At 43.2% G+C, this 10,674-nt stretch overlaps 1 protein-coding gene across 5 annotated transcripts in view; it reads right to left on the minus strand.

Annotated features, from left to right (window-relative positions):
- The window catches only part of LOC125716937 (netrin-G1), a 74,800-nt gene extending 66,749 nt beyond the window's left edge, over positions 1 to 8,051 (minus strand). For 4 of the 5 annotated variants that reach the window (XM_048989802.1, XM_048989800.1, XM_048989796.1 and 1 more), the window contains exon 1: positions 5,041 to 5,917. The gene's annotated coding sequence lies outside the window, so the exon portion shown is untranslated. Of the gene's footprint in view, positions 1 to 5,040; positions 5,918 to 7,646 lie in introns of those variants that run through there. The other variant, XM_048989799.1, reaches the window with a different exon arrangement.
- Positions 8,052 to 10,674: the final 2,623 nt, after the last annotated feature.

The following is a 10,674-nucleotide window of genomic DNA, read 5'->3' on the forward strand; positions in this document are numbered from 1 at the left end:
TGGTGGTTATTCTGGGAAAAGTAAGTCAGTACCAGAGCATAAAGTACACGGAAGGAAAATGTCGAGCTCTATAATTATAATTTCTTTTCAGGTGTTAACCATTATCATATGTTTCCTATATTAAATTAATATGCAGGTTTATTTATTTAAAGGACATCCAGTTTTGAAACCCACGTTCAGTCCAAAATGGAGGTCAGTGAAAACCACACAGGTACCACAAGGCTTGTTCATATACTGAAAAACGACTTCCAGGTAATTTTAGCACCGTTTCAACATTATCATACTGGTGGCACTAACTAACTGCGTGGCAAACTGAGTTTTATGTGAGTCCAACTCCCATTTTTTGGGGCAAACTCATATTTTTCATCATTGCTTTGTCTCAGATTTCCAAATATATATTAACAGATGCAGCGGGGCATTAATGGGAGGATAAAAAACTCATCCTAGGATAAAAATCGGGTTTCTGTGTGGGGTGCGTCCATTCATTAGCTTCTGGGTTTGAGACACAAAAGGTAAAATAAGTAAGAAAGTGTGCACGTGCACACACAGACACACGTGCACACACAGACACACGTGCACGCACGGACACATGTGCACGCACGGACACACGTGCACAGACGGGCACACGTGCACAGACGGACACACATGCACACACGGACACACGTGCACACACGGACACACGTGCACACACTCGCAGGGGCGGGCTGCCGCCTCTGGCCTGAGACCCCGCTGTAATACGCGTGGTGGCTCGTTTCACAGGCGTCCGCGTCCTTGTCCGCCTCGCCCCAGCCCGAGGTCGCCACCTTCTGAACCTCCAGCCTGCTGGCCATAAAGTAACCAGATAATAAGCAGTGGACGGATGGCTCTGAAGCTCCGAGGATCCCAAACGGCTCCTTCGGTCCTGCCGCTACGGCTATTTCGGGGACATCTGGTGGCCTGCGAGGTCCCCGCGGTGTGCGTGAGGCTTTATCTCTTGGTAAGATCCCATCTGCTTGAAGCTGAGATGACGTGAACTGTGTGCCCTACTGGCGCTGGACCTCGGTTTCGGGGCTCGAGTGGGAAACGTTAAACCCAGATATGACGTCTGCGCACGTGTGCGTATGCCTGTGTGCTCCTGACATCACCCATCCCCAGGACGCCCAAAGAAGCAAGACATACGCAAAAGCCCCTCCCTCAACCCCTGCCACCCCCCAATCAGCTCCCAAAGGGATACCCACAGCATTTCCCTGCTTCTTAATCAGCCAATCCGTCAGACACACTACTGATCCCTACACACCCCAAAAAAACACAGTGTCATCTCTTGTTTAGTGCATCCCCCCCGAACTGAGGGGTACCACGTACGGCTCTCCCCCAGCCGTGTTTTAGTTTTCATTACTTCTCTCCTCCAAAGCAATAAAACAGAAAATCAATGTGAGCGAGTTGTCATGGCAAAAGGAGAAAAAAAAATGGATTTTTAATGTATTTCAGTGGAAAGCTTCCGGATTCACATTTTTCAACCCTTAATGGAATTCAAGACATCCGTGACTAGGAGAGAGGTCAGAAAGCTCTCCAACTGAAACTTAAAATATTTAAAGTTTAAAAAAACTACATGGAGATGTAACTCTAACAACCTACGACACTGAAGGATGATGTAAAACGGACACAGAGGGTCTGGTAGCTGCACCGATAGATGCCGATGGCCGGAGATGGTCTGGCTGCCGTTCCGTAATCCGATATGATTCACGACGTCGCCTAACTTTATAGACGCAACATTAACATAAATTATGCCGGTTGGGGCTCGGACGGGTCCGCTTCGGAGCGGCCAGACAGGAACAGGGAGCAGACGATAATGGAGAGTTAGGATAATGGGTGGGGCAGCGGAGATCACAGGCCCTGGCTCGCTGTCATGTTTACAATTCCGATAAGACCTCTCCAGCCATTATTCTGCACTTGGATTTCATTATCGCGGTGGAGAGCTTGCGTAGCCTGCGCCGCATGCTAACGAGGGTTTGCGCCTCTTCGCTTGCCCTTAGATTCGTTGACTCGGGGTCACCGGCGGCAGGGCTGTCTCGATACAAATTTGTTGATCCCACCAGGGCCCTGGCCTCACCCCTAACATTCAGCGTATTAGCATTAGCTTGACGCTAGTGAGGCCCTGCATTTCCGCTCGTAAACCTTCGCAGGCAAAGTAATGATGGGATCACACACGTTAGTCATAGACATATCACTAACAACATATCAATTTTTATTTTCATGAATGATGATTATAGTTGAAACGCAGCATCATTGCATTTCTGTGATAAGGAACGATGTCATATTTCTGAATAACAGTGACGCATTATCCAAAAAAAATTTTTTCTTCCGCAAGCCCTGTGGGGTCAGAGTGGAGATGCTGTCGCCGGAGTGATGGTATCGCCGGGGCGACGGTATCGCCGGGGGCGACGGTATTGCAAAGCATCAGTGGTCAAGTGGAGCAAACAAAATGTAGCGGAAAAAATGTGTGCGTGTCGCTAACAAAAAGGACCACCTCGTCTAAACTCCGTTTCCGGAACAGCAGTGGGGGGTGGGAGGGGGCGTTTAGGCTTCGACGATAACATCGGACAGCCAACATAGCTTTCTGGAAATTTCCGTCACGACAGGCTTCCCGCTGAGGTACGCTCTGCTTTTCGAAAAGCCTCCCTGGCTGAAATGGCGCACGTCTCCATCCCAGCTCCGTACCCCGGCGGAGACGATATATTTTCATATTCGCAGTCTTGCACCATGACCGGACAGCATCACAGACATGGCTTTCATGTTTTACCCGCTGAGGTGGTGTGAGGCCTTGTTACAGATTGTGTGAAAACCCATTAATGTTTTACACAACCTCCGTCACCTGTGAGAGCCTGTAGATGATATCCCACCCTCCCCCCGTTTCTGAAACCTCTCCTTATCATCCTCTGGGTATCCCCCCCCCCAAAAAAAAAAAAAAAACGAGGCACAGACAATTCAAATCAGCAATTAAGGCCCCCGGAAAACAGCCTTAAATAAATAAATGGTTTACAGCCCATTTATTTAATCCGTGTAAACAGCTAATATAACCTGAAATAAAACATCGCGAGCTAAGCAGCTCCCTGACCTTCCTTCTCCCCACTGATGCCCATGGGTAGCATGTTGCCTGACAGCTAATGGATGACAGACCAGATAATCAGGACCTTTTGCATATAAGGATGCTTGGGACTGCACAGCAACACCATGACAGTTTAAACTTTGCCACCAAACTTCCCAGTGGACGTGTACTGCGACCGCGCTCCTCATTTAACAAACCGCACGACCTGCCCGAGGATGCAGAAGCTATAATATAACAGTCAAGCCAAAAATCCGACCTTCCATCAGAAACAATTTTTTTAAACAAACTGGTTCCAAATGATCTGTTAGTATTTGTTCAATTAACTCCGCAGCCAGCATTCTTACAACTACTCTTACAAGTCGTCTTAATGGTTTTTTCCCAGTGCCTTCTGCATATCCACATACACAGTTATATTTTTGGATTATTTGATTAATTCGCAGAATTCTCTGTATTGAGGCATTATATGGCGTATTTTCTTGGGCACTGGGCATATCTATCTAGTAGCCTGTATCCCAACAAATATGTGTTTGATTGCAGTATCATCCATGGCTGACCGAGACGCAGGGCGCTTCAGGCAGTCATGTCATCGCGCACGGCAGCGTGCGGCGCAGACGCCCAGCGGCGCGGCTCGGACCGCTTTCTGCTCACAGCCGCCGGGAAGCGCCGCTTTGTAGGCTAAGGCAGTGCCTGCGGTTCATTTCGGCCAGTGCCGGGTCGGGGGTAGTGCGGCACCTGCCTCCCGAGCTCTCAAAGCAAACGTACGGCAAGGAGGGGAAAGGACTCCTCCTATTTACTATCGTCGGCTTTACCTCTGTCTGTACATATGCAGTGCACGAGAAAACACTTCACAATATTATGAAAACGGCTCTTGCAGTACAAAATAATGTGTCCAAATCACCGATAGTTAAGGGTATATTTATTTTAAAAATATATTGATAAAAAACACATTCCGTAAAATTTAAGAATTAAATATTCAACTGATATAATAGCTAACTTTAAACTTTACAACAGCGTAGCAATATAATTTGTCAGTCTTTCAAATATATGCAGGCCCTTCACAGTTTGTGTGAATTTAACCTAAAAAGATTGAAAACACAAAAGTGAAATACAACACAAAAGTGAAGCCAAATCCCACACAAGCCTAGATAAAACTTATAGTGTTTTGGTAGTTTAAGTACTTTTAAATTTAACGAGTGTTGATACAACACGGAGATCACGTGTTGCATGGAGTGAAAGGGACTGCAGAGGAATCAAATAAGCAATTAAAAAAACAAGGCGCTTCATTTCTCGGACGGGGGAATATCTTTCGTATACTTGCTGGTTCATTAAGTAACTCAGTGAAATTTCTCTTGAATATTAAGCTCACCACAATGGGAGCGCCTTAACTAAGCTAAGGCTGGGAATTATACGATTTTGGATATGCCGGACCTACGTGCCGCTAGGAGTCCATTACTAATCGCCTTTCAGAAAATACTGCACACATGCCTGACTGCGCGATCAAAACCGAGATTAGGTTCTTAATAAACCGTGATGACCCACCAGAGGGCGATAGGTAATTCTGCAATGAATACTGATTTGTCCAACCTATTACACATTAACAAGGTTACTGTCTCCTAATACGATAAGAATTAGCTGGAAAAATATAATAGTCGCATAGGCTTCTAAAGAAACGTGCAAGTAGTATGTCAGGACCGCTGTAGCCTACTTGCGGTCGCTTTAAACTCACCCCGACTCCAGTAACACAAAAAACACCAGCAGAATTTGAGAGCGTGAAAATATGCTATATTACATCCGGCCCAGCAGCAAAACAATTATTAATTGTATACTCCAGCAAATGATATACAGATAATCTATTATAATGTATGCATTAAAACGATGCCTAATTGATTTCGGGTGTAAAGCAATGTCTGAACGGCGGATCGGACACAGATATTTTCAGTGGAAGAAATACTTACAATTTAAGACTCCTTGAGAAATTTGCCGTTACGGTGACACAGTCTTAATGAGTGTTCAACAAGTTCGGGAATGGCTTCTGCATTGGGTTTAAGATGGTAATCTTAATTTGATGAGCCCGGGGGCAGAGTTGCAGAAAAAAAGTTGATGATGCGGGAGTTTTAATGAGCTGACTAAATGGACAGATTTACAAGCTTTTCGATGCGCGTCAGTCCCAAACGAATCGGCGCCTGTTTCAGCATGCAAAACGGACAAAAAAAATTAGTGATCACCGGCTTGACAGCTGGGTCAGCGAGAAAGCCAGCAGAAAGTATAGAAAATGGCAGAACTCCTGACACAAAATGCGACTGAAACCTCACACCTCTCCAAACGCTCTACTGTTAGTACAACGCAGATTCCTGACAACTTTTACGTCCCGTTTCTCTCTGTCGATTTATTTATATTTTTTCAGGCAACAGTGTAAAAGTCACTCTCCGTGTCCAAGTATTCGGCCCAAGTCAGCGAAAATATCATTATTTCTGAGGGTCTCTATAAACTCTTGTCAGACATTGAAAGCGAACCCTGGATCCGAAAGCGTCCTCTACGGTGCTCGGGACCACCGATAAGCAGACGCTCCTTCACTCCGTGCCCGGCGAAAATTATCTGACAGATCATGCATCTGGAAAGCCCATTTCTTAGGCAGACATTGTACAAATGATCTTCTTTATTTTACTTGATCAGCGCATCATCTTCAATTCTGCCACGTTTTACGTGTTGGTATTTTTCCCCCGGAACCCAAACTTGCAATGGAAATGCAACAATAGTGAGAAAAATTGGAAATTCCGTTAGCCCCACCTAACACTCTTGGTGGGATGTAGGAGATAAGCAATCTTCTCCAAATGCGACCTAATATCGGCACTGTGAGCTGTCTCCTACCCCAACACTTGCGCTCTCCGCTGGGTCCTAAAGAGCACCTACACGTGAGTTACAAATTACCGGTAGCTGGCAGCATTATATCAATCTCTCCAGTAATCTGGCGCATTGTTTTAAACACATACCTCTGTGTTCTGACCAACGTTGCTATTTAGTCATCAAACAGCAAACCGATGCGCCGTTTAATGCCGGCACAAGTTAAAGACGTTAACATAATGTACGGCTATTAAGATCCAAAGATTCGTTAACACCTCTATGAACGGAACTATTGTAGGCAAATTTCATGTTTGCATTGTGTCACAATTATATCCAAGTCGTTATAATTAATGTGTTACTGGCAAAAAAAATCCCATCTTCTACAACACGTAGTGGGGTTCAAAATAATCTGTTATAATTTACACCTGAGTCTACTTCTCCACACTGTGAATAAGTGTAAGTCGCATACGCTCACCCAAGAATTGCCAGATGTCACTTAAACGGTGATATAGTTACATCAGCCGTACGCTGCTTCTATATGTTATTAAACTTGCGATGTATATGTGCTTTTTCTAAGGATATCATTTAATACCCCACAATTAGAGTAAGCAATGATGCCACAGACGTGACAGATTATAAAAAATCTGGTTCTTGGGTTATTTTTGTTCAACCACATATTTACTAGCTATGTTAATGGCTATCTTATGTTATGGTAGACTAGCTGCGATGAAATGTCTGTGGTTTGTACGTTCCCCGAAACAGATGCGAAAATCAGGAATAAAAACAAACTTTCCGCTTTCCGTGTATATAAATTCCTAAAAAAATACAATAAAAGTAAGCCCATTGGGTTAATATAATGCGATCAATCGACATAGACATTAGAATCGATAGACGGGTGTCTTGAAAATCATGAATACACTATATATACATATTGTTAACATTCAGTAAAACAATAAATAATTTCAAAACATAAATACTGATCGTAATTTACAGTAGGCCAATATTTAAAATGTGGAAAGGCACAGTGTCAGTCGAATGGGTTTCATTTAGTTAAACTGAATATCAGTCTAGAATCAAAGTTTTGCAAACTAATAAAAACGACTGCAGTTCCAGTCAAACAGTGAGAAAGTTCTCCACGATTCAGTTGCTCTGCGGTCACCCTCTACTCCGAGAAGTTATAAGATGCACGCAAGCCCGCTGCTGCGTCACCTTATGCCTACATTTTTAATAAACCTGAACAAAAAAAAAAACAAATATCCCAGAAAAAGATGACAAGAATGACTGCGCAGTGCATCGAGAATAGCTCGATTGTTCTGCAAAAGCATCCTTCAATCTCTGTCGTCATGCTGATGATGAGCATTAACGACCACGATAATGATGATGTTGGTCATCATCATCGTCATTAATCCTAGGTTTAATATAGAGGCACCATTGCTTCAGTCACGTCGCGATCCGAATGCTGCAGACCCCTGAAGCACAATCTATACCGTGCAACAAATTAACATACATTATTCGTATCATAAAACCCCCTTACCCACCCCGAACCTAGATATTGCGATACTAGATCTTGACTAAATCATACACACATACCAAAAAAGAAAAGAAAAAAAAACAACACATGTAATTATAGCTTCATTTCCGCTTTTCGTTGTTCTAAATTTTAATTTTTTTTCCCAGACAAAGAATGCATATAACTAAAAAATATAATTTGCTACCTTACCTTTTTTCCCCAACTTTTTTTCCCCGGTAAAACTGAAAGGTAACTTTTGACTACACGACTAGTGCGTCTTCGGCGCGAATGTACGAATCTGGTGGGTGCCAGGTACAGAGACGAGCTCCGGAGCAACTTCTGTCCTCGGCTTCGTCGCCGTGGACTCCTCCTCACTTCTGGCAGTGGTGTAGCACAGCAAACAAAAGCAACGGGCGCGTGGCGCATGCAAGCTCTTTGATTTCAATATAATATTCTCACTCGGAGATGGCATGATGGATCTTGGTCTGCGTCCTGAATTACCAATGCATTATGAATATGAGCACCCGCAGACGCATGCTATTCATTCAGACATGCCCATGAGTGTAACGAGCGCTCCAGATCCCAGCTACGTGCCTCCCCAGCCCGTCACTTTGTTTAGTTGCCTGCGTCATATTCCTAAATATCTTGTGATTACGAGATATCCATCACCACTGGAGGTGCTGAATCCAAGGGCCTTGTTTGTTCTAATAACAACTTACCAACATTTTAAATAATAAAAGTAGTATCGCACTGATGCCGGTTCCATGAAAAAAAATCACTTGCAAGACTGGGATTTTCACAGTAAAAGTCTGAAATTCGCGTAAAGGTGCGACAAGGAATGATTGTTCAAGATGTACCTGGTCGAAAAACAGTTTAAAGAGGAACTACTCGTCCTCAGTGTCCCAGGCAAACTGAGAAGCTCAAGACCTGACGACTTGTAGTATGATTGCGCGACGTGGTGACACATTTAACAGCTGCACGCCTTGTTTGTTCCTGCATGTTTGTAACCAGGCGATTCGTGCCCTAACTGGATCCACCTCACGTGACGTTTCTTGTACATGCTGTCTAAGGATGGTGAGATAATGTACGGCGTTTGCCCTTTCCTCGCAACACGACGCATTTAACGTTTAGGCAAGGTATCTAAGAGGCTGTCCCTGTTTTAGCAAACAAGACGACGCCAGCTAAAAGCGCCCTGCTCTTGGCACGCAGTCAAGAAACCAAAATTTAATTAGATCTGGATTTATCTCGACTTACGCCTCGAAGCGGACAAGATTATATTGTCGCTTAACGACACCCTGTTTATTTATTTCTTTGTTTCAGAAGGTCGTCCGAATCTTATGAATACACAGCTGAAGAACTTATATTTAAAAACGACAACAAATCGTAGGCTATTTGGCCAAGCGATCTCTAGATGCAGGCAGGCGAAACACTGGAAGATGGACGTCTGTCTGTGGGTTTCATCCTTAAATGCTAATGAAATTGACAATGAAGCTGTCAATGAACACAACGGCAAAGAGAAGGTTGAGAGTTAAAAGCAACTTATGAGACCGGACTGATTGTTATTAAACTAATATAAGAAAAATGTGGTAAAACTTTATTTTAGGGGGCACAAGTAACTTGGTATCTCAGTTACTACTCAAGCGTAAATCATGAACAAATATATTATCTTCATGAAATACATGAACCGTTGATTGATTAATGATGAACAAGCATGGGATCATTGCGTAACTAATATGGATCAGTGTATAACTAACGTGGATCAGTACGTAACTAACACATAGTGTCTGGTTAATTAATACATTAAGTAAGTGTGTACTACACAAACTGTTACTTACAAACTGATGTCATGTTTGTTAATCATTAATGAATTGTGACACATCTTTCATCCAGAGCAGTTACAATATTTGTTACTATATCTGTTAATTCGGTAAACCCTTTATGAACAGCTAAGGAATTCTCATTTATTGTTTCGAGAATCATGTCACATCTTTCACCTTAAATAGGGACTATATTTGTTCATGATTTGTACTTCAGTAGAAATTGGGTTAATACTAAGTGTTTCTTCCTCTTCAAGTAAAGTGTTACGGAAAATGTCCAAAGAGGAATCGGCTCGGACTCGTCATGAGTGACATCCATGCCTTTTGGCTCTGTTCTCTAAGGGGATTCCTGGCTCCTGTGCTTCCACGTTCATCGCAACCCTGTACTGGATCATCAGGCGCGAGATGGATAAAATCTGACATGCTCTATGTTACTAAGCAGACCACTTGTGATTGAACACAATAATAATGTTAATTAAAAAAAACACGATGACGGAATCCATCCGTGCGGCAGTTGGAGGGTTTTAGATTTCAAGGTAAAAAGCGCGAGCGGAAAAAAACATGTTCTGTTAGCTTGCGATGACCTTGATCGGTTTTGACTTCGGTATTTCAATTTAAAGTCTGGCAGCCAGAATTGAAAACCTGCAATGGTGCATTTTGCTAAGCAAACATGGAAAATATTCCTGAACTGCACCACATATGCCACTTTCACCTCTGAAAACCCACAGTGTCACCTTTTAAATGTCTCTTTTCACCTACAGCAACACATTCATCTGCACTCTATTAGGTTCCAAAATGGCAGCACTTTTTACTGACAATTATGTAGGCGAGTCATTTGTTACTTGTCAGATTTTGGTCTTATTTACGGCAAGTTTACTTATCGCTGATTAATGATTTGGGAGGACTAACTGGGTTTGAGCATCACTGCCTCACGTTATTCCAGTTAAGTTCATTTGATCTGTCAATACTGCTTACTGCATTCAAACAGCAGTACTGTCTCAAAGGTGATCAATATTTTATACGGGGAAAAAAATGATCAACACCAGGGCTCTGCGGAGATGTACAGGAAATCACCAGTATTGTAATCCACTTTAGCCAACTCAATGCAAAATATATTACATGGGGACCCCAGGCCTTAAGGCTTAGTCGTTCATGTGATCACGTTTGGTGGGAGTATTGTGGTCCTTGGTTTGTGGTTGAAAAGTCTACCGCCTTAAACACGTTTATGAAAGAGTTAAGTCGATGGATTTCCGCGGTTACAGCTTCCAGCTGTGAAGTTTACAAGCTAGCTGGATATTTAGGACATTAAGCATACTATACAGAATCTGTCCTGGAACGATTTGGGATTTGCTTTTAGGCAACAGAGACTGTCCTAGTTTACCGGCTACATTGAACTTCGGTGTCTCCTTAATGCAGCCTCT

The sequence above is a fragment of the Brienomyrus brachyistius genome, chromosome 21 (genome assembly GCF_023856365.1).
Source record: "Brienomyrus brachyistius isolate T26 chromosome 21, BBRACH_0.4, whole genome shotgun sequence".
Lineage (NCBI taxonomy): Eukaryota > Metazoa > Chordata > Actinopteri > Osteoglossiformes > Mormyridae > Brienomyrus > Brienomyrus brachyistius.